The 17,023-nt window shown below is 37.5% G+C and overlaps 1 protein-coding gene across 5 annotated transcripts in view; it reads right to left on the bottom strand.

The window, feature by feature from the left end:
* Positions 1–17,023, bottom strand: part of dysc (whirlin protein dyschronic) — a 109,895-nt gene that overhangs the window by 15,793 nt on the left and 77,079 nt on the right. The window lies entirely within an intron of this gene.

Raw genomic sequence — 17,023 nt, 5'->3', positions numbered from 1 at the left:
CATTTTTCTAGTATCAAACTACGCTCTATTTAACGAGTCAGCAGAGGTAAATAAAGCTATCAGATGAAAATCTATAAAATGCTATAGTATAGCTGCAAGTGAGCAATATCCATTTTTAATTTCTCGTAAATTGAACACTTTCAAATATATACAAAAAATACACTAAAGATCTTCTATAAAACTCATCGATTTCGTACGAACACATTCTTTCAGTGATCCGTGCACAATCTACAGCCATTAGGACCATCAAGAGGGATTCCGTTCTCAATTTTCGCAAGCAGTCAGTGACTGTTCAATCGTCTCGTTAAGTTCCATCCCGGGCAATGGTAACGTGCACGCAACTATTCCGCGATTCCGTTATCCGCTATTAATCCACGGCACGAAGGCGATCGATTTATATCGTAATCGCTCGCGCTGGTGTACGATTTCACGGCGAGGCGAGAAAAATGGCCCCATGGTCCCTGGACGAGCGTGACGCGCGCGGTAATCATCATTATCGCGTCAGGATCGCGTAATCCGAACCGAGCCTTTCCCATCGTATACAACCGAGATAGAATGCGTACAACGAGAACGAAGGAAAATTCTCGTTCCGTGTAGGCCTCCGATAAACCTGAGATTACAGGGAAATCGGCGCGATCACAGTCATAAGTGATTTCAAGGTTTCTCAGTCGGGACCGTAGATAACTTTTGATTGCACGGATCGCGCTTCCTCTTTCTTCTTCTTCTTTTTTTTATCCCTCTTTTTTACTATCTTACATAGTAAAAATGGTTTGTATGATGTTTAGCGATGGATAGAAGCTATGAGGATCGTTTAAAGGAAACTTTCAATCTGAAGGTTTTTATTCGAAAATTCAGTAGAATGTTCCAGCTATAATCAGACAGGTACGATGATCATAGCTTCTCGAGGAATCGAAAAAGTTGCGATTTTATCTATGTTATTTTCTGACGTTCTTCAGTTCATTTCCGATTCGTGAGCTTTCCTCGTTTCTCGCTGAAAATAGTTCCTCTAGAATTTTCTGTATTATGGGATACTTGGCCTTTCATTAAGATCAATAACGATTGATTTCTTGGTTTACGATACTCAATTAATTATATTCTCTATGTTAAAAAATATATACATCTAATATATAATATAGGAATTTTTATCTATTTCGTTGTAATTTAATATCTAATTTTATATATCAGTTCCCTATGTATTTGTAACATATTCTCAGCCAGCTGTTCGTACAACGTTTCACTTGATCCAGTCCACCTCTAAAGAACTCTATCCGATACTAAATATAATTCCAAAGCATCATCTGTCTTTCATTCTCTAAGACCACAGATCCACAGAATCGTCATTTGATTCATATTATCTCATCACACGCAATCCATCAGGACACAATATGTATTATTCTATAATAGGATCGGCTGGCTGTGCCAATATATAACCACAAGCGTGCAAACAACGAAAGGAGCATCGCGTCGCGGTAGAATTCCGATTGTTACTGAAACACTTCTCCCAGAGTAGCGTTCGATTGTTTGCAGCAATTAGAACAGGTGTCCGCAATTAGCGGCATGGAGAAGTCTTTGGAGCGCGAAAGGGTCGCGAAACCGGCGTCGTATTTCGCGGAATATCTCCTTAGCGACCGTGGAAGCGTGCAATTACCAACCGCCAATTAATCGTAATTAAGGGACGAAGATCGCCCTGGTGACCGTTTCCACGTATCATTATGTGGAACGTCGCGACCGATCGACTATTTAACTGAATATAACGGGATACTCTAAGAGTAATTCGTCGTCGTGAGGTAATCGTGTTAAGTAATTCGTAGCATATTATCGTTGTGTAGATTGATGGAACAACCTTAATTACTATGGCTAACAGACGGAGTGACGGTAATAGAGAATGGAGAAACAAATAGATGTGTGGTGGAATGTTGGAAGATCACTTAGTAGTAGTTATTATATATAATATTATATGTATTATATAAATAATATTTAGCATTATTCTTCTGTATAATTAAATAATCGAAAATTGATTCTAGATATTCGTTATGGCCGTTAAGTTAAGAGAGTTTCGTTAAGTTGATATTAAGCGTGATTTTAGTACATTAATTGTATGTATAGGGGAGATGAAAAATAAGAGTTGATTGTGGGAATAGAAATTTCGTACGAATAAAATATTTATACCAACCGATTGATGATGAATTTCAAATTATATTAAAGATGCGAATTGTTTTATATTTTGGCAAATAATATAGTTATCTTACTATGGATTGTATATTGATTTATTTAACTATTTTTGATATATTTATTTACATTGTTATTTATGTATAGATATAATTTTTTATTCGCATTAACGAATAAAATCCCTAAATGAGAATAATGGATCAATTATTACGTTAAAAAATTATAGAATTTCATAGATATTATATCTACCTTCTTCCACTTCATAAACCATCACTTATCGATTACTATTAAAAATCAATGATACCTTCAACCAGTTTAATTAAATACAAAAGATCAAAAGAGAACATTCTATACTTCGTAATATCTACTATTCCAAGTCACATGATATTACAGAGTAAAATTCAAACGTTCGTTGGCGAGTGATCGAGCACCGAAATTCAACTAGATACATGTCGTTAATTGACCCAGATCGTTATGGGCGTCACCGATTGCAGAGGAGCCGCTTTTCGGCCCGCTTCGTCTTCCTGGTATATAACGGAACGACTCGCCGAAAACTTTCTCCGACGCTGACCTATTATCGGCCTGCCATTATCATCGTTGTTTCGCGCAGTCGGTTAAGGTTAGTGGGTAACCGCGGTTTGTTGAATTACGAGCCGAGTGTCACGTTGAACGAGACTCAGGTTTTTCAGACTGGAACGATATCTTCGTGGAAATCTTCTTATTGCGGATAATATCGCCTTGCTAAGACTGAGTTACACGCAGATCTCTTTTAATTTCTTGTGAGATTTTGAACCACTTAAACAGTGTTTATGTTGGTATCATTAAAAACGGTATAAATGTTGCGATGTTTGGTATAGATATGAGGAATTCTTTTTTTTTTCTATAAGTAATACTGCAGGTTATGCACCATGTATAATATCTGTGTAGCTACCATAATATCAGAACTTATGATTGGTGCATAATTTACGAGTATTTTATGAACCAACCGAATGATAATTTTTGACAGAAATTTTATTTGATTATTTAATTATTTACCATAGATAAGAAACAATGTGTGTGTTTGCGTGAGCGTGCGCGTGTGCATGTTGCAATGTTATTTGGTATGGATGTCGACCTCATCTAGAACGAGGTATCAATTCCACGATTTCACCAGATCACAGTGGATTTTGCACGTAGGTGTCATTTGAAAACTGCTCTCGAAAGTCTTTGCGTAATGCCTCGACTCGGTGAATTTAAAGTCGGAGATAATTCCGTAAGAATCCGATATCGAAAAGTGCAAATAAAATTCTTGTGAGGAGTTTCTTGATCGAGAAAGTCAAATAATTTTATCGTAAGAATATTTTCCTCAAGAAACGCGTGTCTCATTTCGTTGCAGAGACAATTATGTAAATGACGGTAGTTGCGCAACTATCACGCAATTCCGTGTACATGTCACGCAGATATCCAAAATATACAATTACTTACACGACTGTTATGCATTACAGAAGTTTAATTAATGTATTAAATTTTTACTGCTGGGGTTATTTATAGCTTACTTTGAAGTAAGTGAATTAACTTATACATGTTTAAGCGTCAAAGCGCTAAAAAATGCAGTAATATCATTAACAAAGTACAGAGTATGAGTTATTGTTTTATCAAGGTACGAGAAATATATTAGAATGGATAAATTGGAAGCTTAAAAAGGAGTTGTTGCATTGAAGATCATTTTATTAATTTAACCAATATGGTGGTGTTATATTTATTTCATTGATTCATTTCTGCAACTTTGTATTAGTTCTTTATGTTAACATTGGCATTCGATAGAAAAGTTCAATTCACCACAAGTAACTAATCGTTTAAACTCGTATTTCCACCGTTCCACCCCACCGAATCTATTAAACTTCTCCACTCGATTAAACTCGAAACGCACCGGGCAAAGTATAATTAATCCACAAAGAGTATGCCGGTTTCGCAATTAAATCGATTCGTCTTGCACCTTGCTTGACCAGAGATTAAAGTAGTCTCTCATCGGATGATGTGTAACACCTGCGGGGTTCGACTCAAAATCAATAAAATTGACAAAAATTTTACTACCGTGCATAATTACATTCTTCGTTTATATATATTGCAGAATATTTGTCGATAACTACAGTTTTTATAAAAATAGAATGCTACAAAATTTCATTCCAAGTTTAGCGTTATACGCATACGAAAAACGCATAGAGAAATTAAAAAGAAAACTTCGAGTAAACGGAAATGTAACCTATTTTTTGTGATAAAGAAACGGAATACAATCTGTAGAACATACGTAAATTCTGCTCGGCTAATAATGCGCATAAGTATCTCGAGTAAAATCCCTTGCTTCGAAGCTTCTATCGTTCGTTTTTCACGTGGCCGCTGACCCACGTGAGTAGTGGCTCGTTATTAATCGCGGTTCTGCATATACAGTGAGTCATCAGAGAGGCCAGAGCCGCGTACAAAAGTAACCACGATAAGAGGATGATCCGTGGATCGAACCGGTTCGGAGATAAGGAAGATAACCAAGAGGAGACTCGTCACACGAGAAATTGATCAAGAAACGAGCCCGTTCCAATTTTCATCGCGGCCACGGAAACGGGCTCGGACTCTGCCGTTGCTTTTTCTCGTCTCTTCTTTTGAGCCACGATCACTGACAATTGCCATCCGACCGAGGTAATAAATTCCTCGCCACTTAAGTCATAAATGCGACACCGAGGATCATCCTTTTCTCAAACCTCTGGAAAAACTCTATGGAGTTCGATTTATTTCTTCGATTCTATTACAATGACGATTCGTTTGGATCTGTTCGAAGGGAATTTAAGATGGATTATGTATGTTGTTGTACAAGCTACGTAGTATTAGGTTGTCCGAAAAGTGTCTTTCTTTTACAGACACGTCTTTTACAACGATGAACCTTTATACAAACATGAAATTTAATCTGTCGAACGTTGTGATCTTTACGTGATTACGTGATACGTGATTCGATAAAATAATATAAAACGAAAAATATTGTGTATCCATTATTTCCTTATAAAACGAAAGAAACTTTTTGGACGACCTAATGCATAACAATATACATAGATGCGTCTTTCCAAATTTATATTTTTATGAAAATTGAACAAACGATTAAAGAAATGAGAAGGAAATGGAATCTGAATAAACATTTATTTATTATTCAACAAACATTTAGCGATTTATTTATTATCGAATAAACATTTATGGAGCAACAAATCTTTTTCAAACTTTTCCTTCCTTTCTCCAACTAAATCTCAAGGTAAGTTTCCACCTGAATGAGCAGCTCTAAGTGAGAAGCTAGTGAGAGAGAAAGACAGCAAGAGTAGCAATTAACGGAATATCCGATTAAGATCCAGCCGTGAAGTTTCCCAGGAAGGTCGGTTCTTCTTTCGTCGAAAAGAAGTACCGTTCGGTTGGCCCGTCAATTCTGAGTAATCCTAATTGACCGGTCGGGATGATTTGCACAGAGGAAAGTCACTTGGAAGATTTGCTAGTTGGCAGAATAAGGTGTAAATAAAAAATGGTGGTTTCTCTAACAGAAGATGACCGATTCTATGTTCTACGTAATTCTCTTGTTTGACATATTCGACTGCTCATTAACATTCGAGACGACGACTCTTCCGTGAGAATGTAGACTTGCCTGAGTACAGTAAGTGACGTTTCATTGGAGAACTGTGTCGAATTGTCTCTATAGGTTCTAGGTACACGACAGAATTTATAAATAGAAAGTTCAGAGAAACAAAAGGCAGAGGAAGAAAGTGTCACGTCCGGTGACTCTTTACATAAACCAGAAACCATCCCTCGATCAAGACGACCATAAGCTGTACAAATGTAATTAGTCGGACTTCAATAATCCTAAGGAACCCAATCCTCAATTGTTATAAAAGATCTTCAAGTCGAGAAATTCTTTATGGTTATTGTTCAATCAGGTAAAAAAAAAATCAGGTGAAAAGGAAGGTCGGGTTTTTCTCATGTTCAACGGCCATTTCCACCCGCAAACGACCGGTGGTGGAGCGACCAATCCCAGCAATAATTTTCCCCTGTGACAGCATCGTCATCGAACTTCACTGGTTTATCAGCCTTAGATCAGTCAACATTTCTTGACTGGTTTTTCATCCGTTGACCGGTCAATGTCTTGACTGGTTGTTCGTTCATTGATCAGTCATCAGTTGTAACTTAGTATTTACACGTCTCTGAGAATACGTCTATACCCATAACGCGTAGCTATTTATATCTACAAAGTTGTTGGAATAAAGTATATATTATAACCTGCTACTTCGGTGTTATAATCAGTCAACCACCTCTATTATCCTAATCGAAATAGGGGATCGACCAATCCGTGGCATCGATTACCTAATCGTAACGAGAATTTACTCTCTCTCTCTCTCTCCGCGAATGGTCGAACAGAAAGAGCTTATATATTTTATGATAAAAATTCGGAGAAAGGAATATTGGAATGCCTGAGACTCGAAGTTTCATAGAATAATACGTGAAGTGGTTTTTCTAGGATAAGAACGCATGTAGTAGAACTCTGATATTGCAATATTGTAAAGAACTTTTCCTCCTGCAAAAAGCGGTATTATTATAATTATCTACGAACTCATTTTTGGGATTGTTGTCGTTTTGCTTGGCCGAATTCATAGAAAGGTTTATCGCGGAAGGATGGAGAAACGGCTTAGGATTTCTTTCCATAGTGTTTGTTTGCTAATTGAGGAGAGGATTCGCGGTAGAGACCGTTTCGCTTGGCCCTGTCCTAATTAGCGAATTTTTATTGCGAGAAGAGCCGCTCTAATGGCTCTCTACGGATTTTGAGTAGCAATTAAGGAGCCTTCTACAGAAGACTAATTTGGTGAATCGTTAGAATAGACAGGACAATTTGAAACTCGTGTTTATTCGCGGTATCCTGTACTCTAATTAACGATTCTAATTTTCGATCCTTCGAAACCGTTTTGCCAGAGATCCGAGCAAGTGTATTTCATGATATAACATGATTAGTTGTCTGATTCCTTACTATCGCGATCATCGAAACTCTTCTTCAGATAAAAGACTGACTCTATCTTTCTTTGGTATTTTTTACTGATTATCGCACTATAGATATTTATGAATTTATTGAAAATTAAAAGATATAGGAATGCACATAATATACAGATATAGAAAATCCGAAATGCACTAATTGTTATATGTAATACATATAATGCATTTAGTGGAAGAAGCAAATCTTCGATGGGCTTCCTTTCCTCTAGCATTGCTCGTAAAAATTTGGATTTGCATAAACATCAGTAGGTTACTAATTATTTATCATAGGAACATATAATAACATTTACGTCAATCATAACAATTGTATTGAACGATGTTTACAGATACAATGTATATAATACATGCTAATTAAGAAATCTCAGAATTCTCAGAAACATTCAGAAACTGTAAGGAACCGAAAACTAAACACGTAACATAAAACCGCGAAAATTATAATTTTCTTGCCACCACGCAGCCGTTTTGAAACGAAATGCACGATGAACGTGCGGTGTGGCAGTCATCCACCTCATCATCCCCTTTGTTTGCCGCCGCTCCTGTGTTATCATCATCCTCGTGCTTCCTCCGACGAGATCGACGCTTCCACACATCGTCGTACACGTAACCCGTATTCGAAGCCTGGCCAGACAACCTGGCAACGTTGTAAAACCCATTCTTCCACCTTCCCCTCTCTCACCTGTTACCTGTCCAACGTCCCCACCGTACGAACACCTATGATTGTCTCTGTTTCGCCTGCACGAAAAATCTGTTCCTCTTCGTTCGTCGTTGCCCGCGGACAATCAGGTAAACGTAAACCCAGGCCTGGTGTACCGTCACTTCACGCTCGGTTCTTGAATCAGTCGAGGCAACGCCGTCGAGACGCGTGCTGCTTCCACCTTTCTTCGATCGATCGATCGCCTATCGCGAGTAAGTACGACGTAGTTTCGATTCGTGACGATTTCGAGCGAGTTTGGAAGTTTAAAGACGACGGGATCTCTGGGATTTGGTTCGTGACATAGGAAGTACGGCTTTGCTGAGCTTGAGAAATCGGCTGAGAGATTCTGAGGTGAGTTTCTTCAGAGTTTTGGAAGTTTTGATTAGTAGAATGTAATAGATAATAGTCCCTCGGTTTAAGTTTCTAGTCAGTTCCTAATTAGTTGGTTATTCAAGTGATTGTTAGTTATCGACAGTTAGAACATTATGTCTGATACAAGATATTTACAAGATATTTATGTGTGATCACAGATCTTAAAGACGTCTAAAGGAAACTAAACTTGGGTCAGTCTAGGAGTCTAAGCTTGTTACAAAATATAGTCTGTTTCTGTCGAGTGGTAAAAATAATTTGTACCATGTGCGTGACATGGTCTTATAAAGCAAGAGGGACATTTTAATTTCTGCCCAACAATTGTTGTAATGGTTTGAATTGGTTTAAAAATCTTTAGGAATAAAAGTAAATCTGAATCTGTAGAAGTTGAAAAGTTGAATAGTTCCCTAATATACAAATATTTATTAACATTCGAACATTTTAACATAAGAATGTTCAACCTCTTATCTTCACACCTGTCATACAATTTTCTCAACCTCTCCTTCTTCGACGAAACTTTCCCGGAAATAAAAAATATCTTAATCGGAAATATCGCGTGAGAAATATATCTAACCAATAAAACGAAGCTTTACTCCAAACGCAAGTGATGTGTGTACAAAAGTGAAGAAAATCTGTTTAAGCCTCGTAATCGACGAGATAACGTGTAGGTACGATCATTATCATCGGTCCGGTTCTTGTGAATCGACGACCAATCGATTACATAACGCGTACACGCGTCGATGATCATCGAGAATTTCGAACGATGGTTAATTAGCGTGGCTAATACATCTTTCACAGCGATCATGGTAAATCGATTCTTTTCATACGAGGAACGCTATCCGGTTGTGTGTTCGCTTTTGCGCAGCAAGAATCGCTCGGCTACTTTCAACGCGATTTTTCCTCCTGCTCTGACGGTTTTAATTGGTGAACACCGGAGTGGAAAAAGATTTCTTCGATTTCTCGAACGAGGATGTGGAAACTGGGCAAACTGTCCGTTTCTAAACCAGAAAAATGATGGTCGATGAATGGATCTTTACGTACTTATGGGACATTCGAATATATAAAAGCGTATATAGTATACGATACATATGATAATATACGATATATATACTATATACTATAATTATACATATAATATATAACGTACATTGTACGTTAACGTATACAAATTATCCACAGAGAAGCACAATTATAATATCAAGATTACAGGATAAAAGTATAATAAGTACGCTTCCGGTAATTTTTTCATTTTGACTAAAAATAGGAAAACAAGAAATGCAACGTGCTGTTAGGTTCGAAGATATACATACTTTAATGCTGTTTTCATCTTATCTGCAAATCATTCTCTATCTAAACTATCGTTAAATAAATAATCAGATAAAAGCTGTCGAAGATCAAGTAGAATGATTATCCACTGCAAAAATGCATCGATTATCTTATCTGAAACTCTTTCTCTATCTAAACGGGCGCCAGCAACGTTCTCGTTGGTTTTTTCAAGCCTATCGATGACTTCTTTCTACTGCCAAAAAAAAAAAAACACGCGATCTGGGTTTGCGGCGCTTCGATTAAGAAACCACGGTCTGCCTGATGAAATCTCGACGCAGCCATGGAGAAATCATTAAGCCGCTCGCAATCGTTCCAGGTGCGTGCATTATGCGCGTGCAGGTGCACGTGCAACGACTAGTTTGTCTATTACTTTTATTTCCATTTCTCTTATTTAAACGTTAGTCTGTTATCGTAACTTCGAATGCAAATGTTTGATTATCAGTCGAAGCTGCTGACCAAATCAAAATGGGTTAAATTCAAATGGAGCGTTGTAGCTCTATCAATATATAATAATAATATATCTATACATATCGTTATGCGGTCATTTTGAACGAGGTATACCAATTACATTAATTAGTGATGAATTATTAGTTGGAAATAACACTTTATCATTTTATGGAATCGCCAAACTATAATACTAAATTACTTCGTGAAAATTAGACAATAATATATTGTACCACTATACACATACATTTATTATTTAAATATCATTTTAGAAGAACCTTCTTAATCCAGCTCGTAGTCCAATTTAAAAATCTGAGAAGAAAGAGTTTGTCGAGTAAGAAAATATTAGTTTGTCCAAAAAGTTAAGAAGCAACAGTTAAGAATTTGAAGAAAATCTATTTTCTTATGTACTTTTTATTTCTTTATTATTTCTCAAATAATGGCATCCACGTTACATTTCAATCTCTTTCATTTTATTAATATCCAAGCAAGGTTTTAAAACATTACACGTGTAAGAACATACATTACTATCATACTTGCGATAAATTTTATCGACGCTGCAACTAGTGGATTACACGATATATTGGAAAGCTGAGAGAAAAATCCGAAATAATCGTTGCAACAATGCAAGAATAGCGTGCATGGGTCAGATATCTGGATAGATGGTCTGAGATTTGTACGAAATGGATTGATAATTTCAATTTAATTGCGCTCACCATCGAAAAATACGGATCTGCCAGTATAACACCGATCCGGTCTCTCGATCTTTTTCTACGGTTTCGTTCGGTGTCGCTCAAGGTAACGCGAGCGCGAAAAAACGGCGGGAGAAACGCGGGACAACAAAAACCGGCGGCTCTCGAGTGCGGATCGTTGCGAAATCGACGAGGTCGCGATTGCACTTGCTCGCTAGAACAATAACGAAACACGCAGAAGTTGGAGAACGGGGACCGCGATAACGTACATCGTATCTGTCGCCGTCTTTAACGCGATTAAAACGAGTTTCCGGTCGCGCTCTGCAATTTCTACATATTTCTCCGTGGGTTGATGTTGGAAAATGGACGAGCAGAGAAGAAAAAGATATTCCAAGTAACGTTGGAATTCTCGGTATTCGTTACTTTCAACACGTTTTCACACTCTTCTTTAGTGTACACAACGATTTCTATTACTTTGTACAATTGCGCGTTTAAAAGGTTGTCGCAAGAATGGAGTTTCTAATACTTGACGTATCTTAATTAAGTGACGGGCTTTTAGGTTTATTGTTCTTGCAATTGCTACAGGTATGCTAATATTCTTTTGACGAGAGTAATGTTCATAAGTATATAAATATTATTGATAACTTTGATGCTTTAGATAATTTAAGTACTTTATTATTTGTTATTTTTAGTAAGACCTGGACATGTACCTATTTATTTTTATAAAGTTTCCAATATTTAACGTGTTTTAACTTGAAAATTACAAAGTCAGAAAGAGATTCATCAAAATGACAAGACGCAGATTTATTGCTTTTGCTAATACTAGTAAAAATATGTATATGTATTGTTTAGCAAGATTAATTGACTTCTATTAAGATAGCCTTTGCTAGAAGAACGAAAATAATTTAAATTGTTGGTAGATCCAGTATTAACTCGATTGCCTGTTTCTTTCTGCGGTTCTTCATTTCTAGGATTGATTCATTCGAGGCTGAATATGTAATTGGCTATGCTGTCTCGTCGTGCGTTAATGATTAAGAAATGACATCGAAGTTCGTTAGATCGTAGACCCACGAGTTCGAAAGCGACAAGAAAGTCCGCAAATGTGTTCGAGAAACTTTTACTTTCAGCGTCGATGTTTTATTATTGTGCAACCGTCGCAATGTGCATGATAGAGGATACAAAAAGTGGTGTGTATAGAAAGTGTTTGTAATGATTTATAACCGGTGATTGTACCAGTTAAAACAATCATTCCGCGTGTCAAATATCGATGATGGAACTCATTCTTGTCTTTCCTGATATTTCAAACAATTTTTTCTTCTCACCATAACCGTATATTGCACATTCTCGAATAAATTAAAAAACATATAAGTTCCCAACACAATTTTTTTATCTTAACAGTAAAAAATTTTTTAAGTAGGTTACCAATGAAATTTCGTTAAAAAATTCTGCAAAACTGGAATATTCTCAAATTGCGATATTCGATGATCGAAAAGTTGCAGGAGACCTCGGTAACGTCTCTGGCCGGTTCAGCAAGGTTGCCCCGTCGACAACATCTAACTGTTTATTCTATACGGTATCCGAGCAGTCAGTGTGGGAATTCATATTTTTAACCGGTTTGATCGTTTCCTATCGTCCCTCGAAATGTTCCTTTCACCGTTTAACGAAACTGCCACCGTGAAACTCGAGCCGAATCCAGGGTCGAATTGCTTGCACCGTAAGCACCATTCGACGTTTCGTCCCTTGGTTTTGAAGTCGAAGGAGAACAAATTAACCGTGAATATTTATTAACTCGTTGCATTGCCATTCAGTCGTACTTGAAGTACCGAATAAATCGATGGTATAATTAAGTTTAAGAAATGTAAAAACAAAATTAAAGAGAAAGACTTCTTCCAGTTTTATGGTCCATTTTGTTGCGTGCCAAATTCGGGGTCGTTGAATTGCGTGCACTGCTATGCATATAGTGTTCCGTTCTTTGGTTCCCAAGTCGTAGTAGTTTTATTACCATTAATTTACAGAGTAGTATGAACGAGAGTTGAGGCAAACGGCCAAAAGTAGTATCATAAATTGTACATCTTTAATGCTACTATATTATAATTATTAGAATTTATAGAGCAAAAGATGCAGGGAAAACGTAGTATTAACATCTAGTCCGGTAATTGCAAGAACTGTTGCCAATAAAAGAATAATTATTCTCTAAATTCTTCATCCTGAATTCTTCGCTACTTTATCACGCATAAACAGTTTTAAATATCGAATGAATCGAGCTCATTCAAAGATATAAAAACGAAATTAAAATTCTCCTCATTTCATCAGGTGTCTTGTAGAATTCGTTTTTCAGTTTTACGAGGCGGCACTTTAAACTTCTTTTACCGTTTACAAAACGTACAAATGATTTCGCAAGATTCACTGATATCTCACAAAATCACTAAGCTATATAAATACGGACGTTTAAAGCCGAATAATGCTGCAACGTTATATAGCGGTCTCGACGTTACGACATTTGTCGTTTCACCCCTCGAGGATCCACTTTTACGATCGTGCGCCGATTCCGCGGGAATATTACATTAAAATTGTCATTTCCGCGACAGGATCTAGAAATCCCGAGCTTCCCGTGGCCCAAAGCCACGATAATATCGACGTATAATTCGCGTTCCTTCGCTCCGACCGCTGATCCTTGAGAGATCCGGGATAAACAAGATCGTAAAACTCGCGTGGATCGGTTCGTTCCACGAACACGAATGCGACCCGCTCCTTCTTCCAAGCTTTGATCTCGGGGAATAGTTAATTGCGTGTGACCCTCTCTTTGAGGTTCGTCGCTTCACCAAATTAAATTTCATCCACGGAAGTGTACGAATATAGGAGAAATATAAAAGATCGAACTTTCTCGCGAAATTGTTTAATTTCTTGCGATGATTATATGATTGGTTGTTCACTAATTTGCTATTATTCTTTGTGAGGAGAAAATTGGATTAAGACGTATTCTGTGAAAATTCTGTGACTTCCTTTGATATTCCTTTCGATCTGTCTGTTCTTAACACGATACTTTCAAGAAAAATATATTTGACTGTGAAATTGAGATTCTTCGATAGATAGAAAAATTCTAATCAACATAATAAAAGTTAGAGACATAAGGTTGAAGAACGTATGTGGATCATTATGAAAAAATTGACGAAGTTAGTTAATAACGAATGAATGGCATAGGATGCTTCGTTTTCTGTGTCTGATTACGATTCAGATCATGCCGGTGGAGTGTCCAGCCGGCGTGGCCCAGTGACATTCTTCTTTTCTTTGTCACGTAGCTTGCATGACCCATTGCCCTCGACTGGCAATGACCACGATGTTCTCGTTTGCTTTTTATCGCGTTGGACTGTGATGCCACCGCGGCAGAAAATGTCACGAGTCATTTTCACGCGGTTCTCAGGAAATCACCGTACAAATTTGACGTCGAAACGAATCAGGTTATTTAGCAGCACGACATTTTCATTAGCATCACGAAGTCTTTGAAAATTCTGTTCGGTAAATATCAACACTTTAATGACTGGCAACATCAATTAGCTTGGTACTTTCACTAAAGAAATTCCATCATTAATGGATGATCTTTTTTGGAGCACGGTGTTAATACACTAGCGTACATTTCCCTCGTTTGAGATAAAAATCACATGACACAGATGTTAAATGTTCCAAGACTTTCTCCTCGCGAAAATCTGACTAAGTATCCAAATTAGACACGTGATGTTAATAAACTATTTATAGATTTCTCTAAATGCATTCACATCCTTTACATTCTAATCAAAATAAAAAAAAATAACCGAAAGGAGTAAATAAACTTTCACGATATACCAAATGCTATGACGATTAAGGAATTGAAATGGAAAATGATTAATTGTGATGAGCAAAGAATGAAAAGGGAGCACGTGTCTATTAATCGTACTTATCACTGTGGTTTTGATAATTCCCTAATGATTTTTGGATTTACTTAATCCATTAAGGACCAACGTTGCGTTAACGCAACGTTTAATTTGCAATCTTCTATCGATCAATTTACATTATCGAATTCTGCTTTTTAAATTCGTATCTAAGAAATGAAATTCGAAAAATTCGCTCGACATTCTTTTTGTCGTTATCCTAGATCCTTCAATTAAATTAATAAAAATTCAAATATTTGAAAGATTATAACAAATTTACCTATTACCTGATCCTTAATGGCTTAACTTTTCATAAGTGTCCTAATACTCGGATAACTAACGAACAAGGACCTAAATCGTTCACCACGCAAACTGTACAATTGCAACTTAATCAGCAAAAACTGTCTGCATTTGTTTCAGAGAATCTAAAAAAGTCACAGGGACTAAGAAAAAGAGATCATGGAATCCTGGTTGAGCGACGTGCAGCGCGTACGAATTCCACGGCCGAAATTCGGTAGCGGGAACTCGGTGAGACGGTCGAATTCCACGGTACAGCACGTGCGACCGGAAGTACTCTCGCGGCAGACCCAGGACGTGGCTAAGGCCACAGAAGAGTTACGACAGGCTCTCCAAGACAAGCTTTGACTGGCCGATCATCGATAAGGGACCAGCAAAAATTGATCGAGCAAAACACATTCGAGTTCGAGAGTCATCGTTGTATAAGATTCTGTACCAGGCCGTCGCTTTGTCGCCTGTCCACTTTCTTCCGCCATAACCAGAGGACGAATCGTTGTTTCGTGTTATTTCGTGACATGTTCCGTTCCAGACTCGCGACAAAGCCATTCTTGCGAAAAGGACAATAGAACTCGACGCTCGAGGATAAATGTTGTCGGACTTCCGGATTTCGCCGAGTGATGATGATGAACTGTGCTCGAGAAAAGTCGCGAATGGGGGAAACGGAGCGTTTGGTACGTCTGTGAAGGTGGATGCTGAATATTGTCGAAACGTGAATGTGGATGACAGTGTAATAGAACGGTGGTTGGTCGGATTTTTCAATGAGAATTTAATAGAAATATTCGTAAGCTTGGAAATAATTTTCAGAGCGAACGCTCATGCAAATTTGTGTTTTTACAAGCAGATAGAAGGACCGATATAAAGAATTCAAACTTGAATAGGAGCATTGAATGAAACTACTCATTTATATTGTTAGGAGACGGTAATGTTCGAATAACTAGCGTTCTATTGCGTGTGGTCTATCGTCTGAAACGTGTGTGAATACGAGTCAGTATTAGGAATCATATTTGTTCTCTGTGAAACTACATTCGGCGAGGCTATGTACAGTTTGCCAGTAGTCGCTTTCTGTTACGATTTCCATATCAAAACCATGCTTCCTTCGAACCTTTTGTAATTTATGCACGCGACGTTTGTTTCTTCTTTCAATGTTAAAAAGAGACTGAAAGATAAAAACCTGTTGAAACCGTAAAGTACGTGTCGATTATTTCATTCTCTTGCGCCATTTCCCCCTTAAAAAGACTAGAATTTAATTAAACTAAGGAATCGAATAAAAACTAAATTAAAAAGTACATTAATTAAACTATAATTGTCAATACATACTGCTGGTAAATAAACGATAAAGATGAAAAAAATATGAAAAAAGAAAATAGCTACATCGGCGATAAAGTATTAAAAGAAGTATTTAAATGACACATTTACGACTTTGTTGCGTCGTAAAGGTAAAAAAGAGATTCTTTTCTCGATCTCGGGCTCCTCTTCAAGGATATCAAGCAGCTCGTTTGCGCTCGGTCGACGATCTCTCGTCCCAAGGCCAGCAAAAGTCCATCAACGTTAACCGCCGCGAAATAGAGACATTTCGCGGCTGGTTCGGGCCATGCTATCTGTACACCATGATCGATCGGGCCTGGATAATTAATTCAGACTTGGAACACCTCCTTCGACTGGCTACGGGATCTCGTCGAGCGGATATACGGGCCATGGTGAACATCGATCGACCTGGCGTGATCAACGTCCATAAATCGAACTTGTTTCCAAATGGACTCGTGAGAAGATACCCTCGATCGCGTTGGATCACCTGTCCAGCATGGTAACCAGACTCCATGAACGTATGATTTTGTATTGACCACGCGAAAAATGAGATAAGATCGAGAGAGTAATAAGACGATGTTAATGGATTTCGGTTTACTTCAGATTTTTTCTTTTAAGCAAATTGCAGTTGGTAAACGGTTAGTATATATGTAATTAAGGTATTGTGAAGAGACGATTGTAAAAGTAAATTGGTCAGGCTATTCTACTGATTAGAGTAGTATAGTAAGCAATCACAGTTAGGGTATTAAAGTAGCGAGGAATTGTTCAGTATACGA

Source organism: Bombus vancouverensis, chromosome 4 (genome assembly GCF_051014615.1).
Source record: "Bombus vancouverensis nearcticus chromosome 4, iyBomVanc1_principal, whole genome shotgun sequence".
Lineage (NCBI taxonomy): Eukaryota > Metazoa > Arthropoda > Insecta > Hymenoptera > Apidae > Bombus > Bombus vancouverensis.
This window is presented reverse-complemented; position numbering and strand designations above follow the sequence as displayed.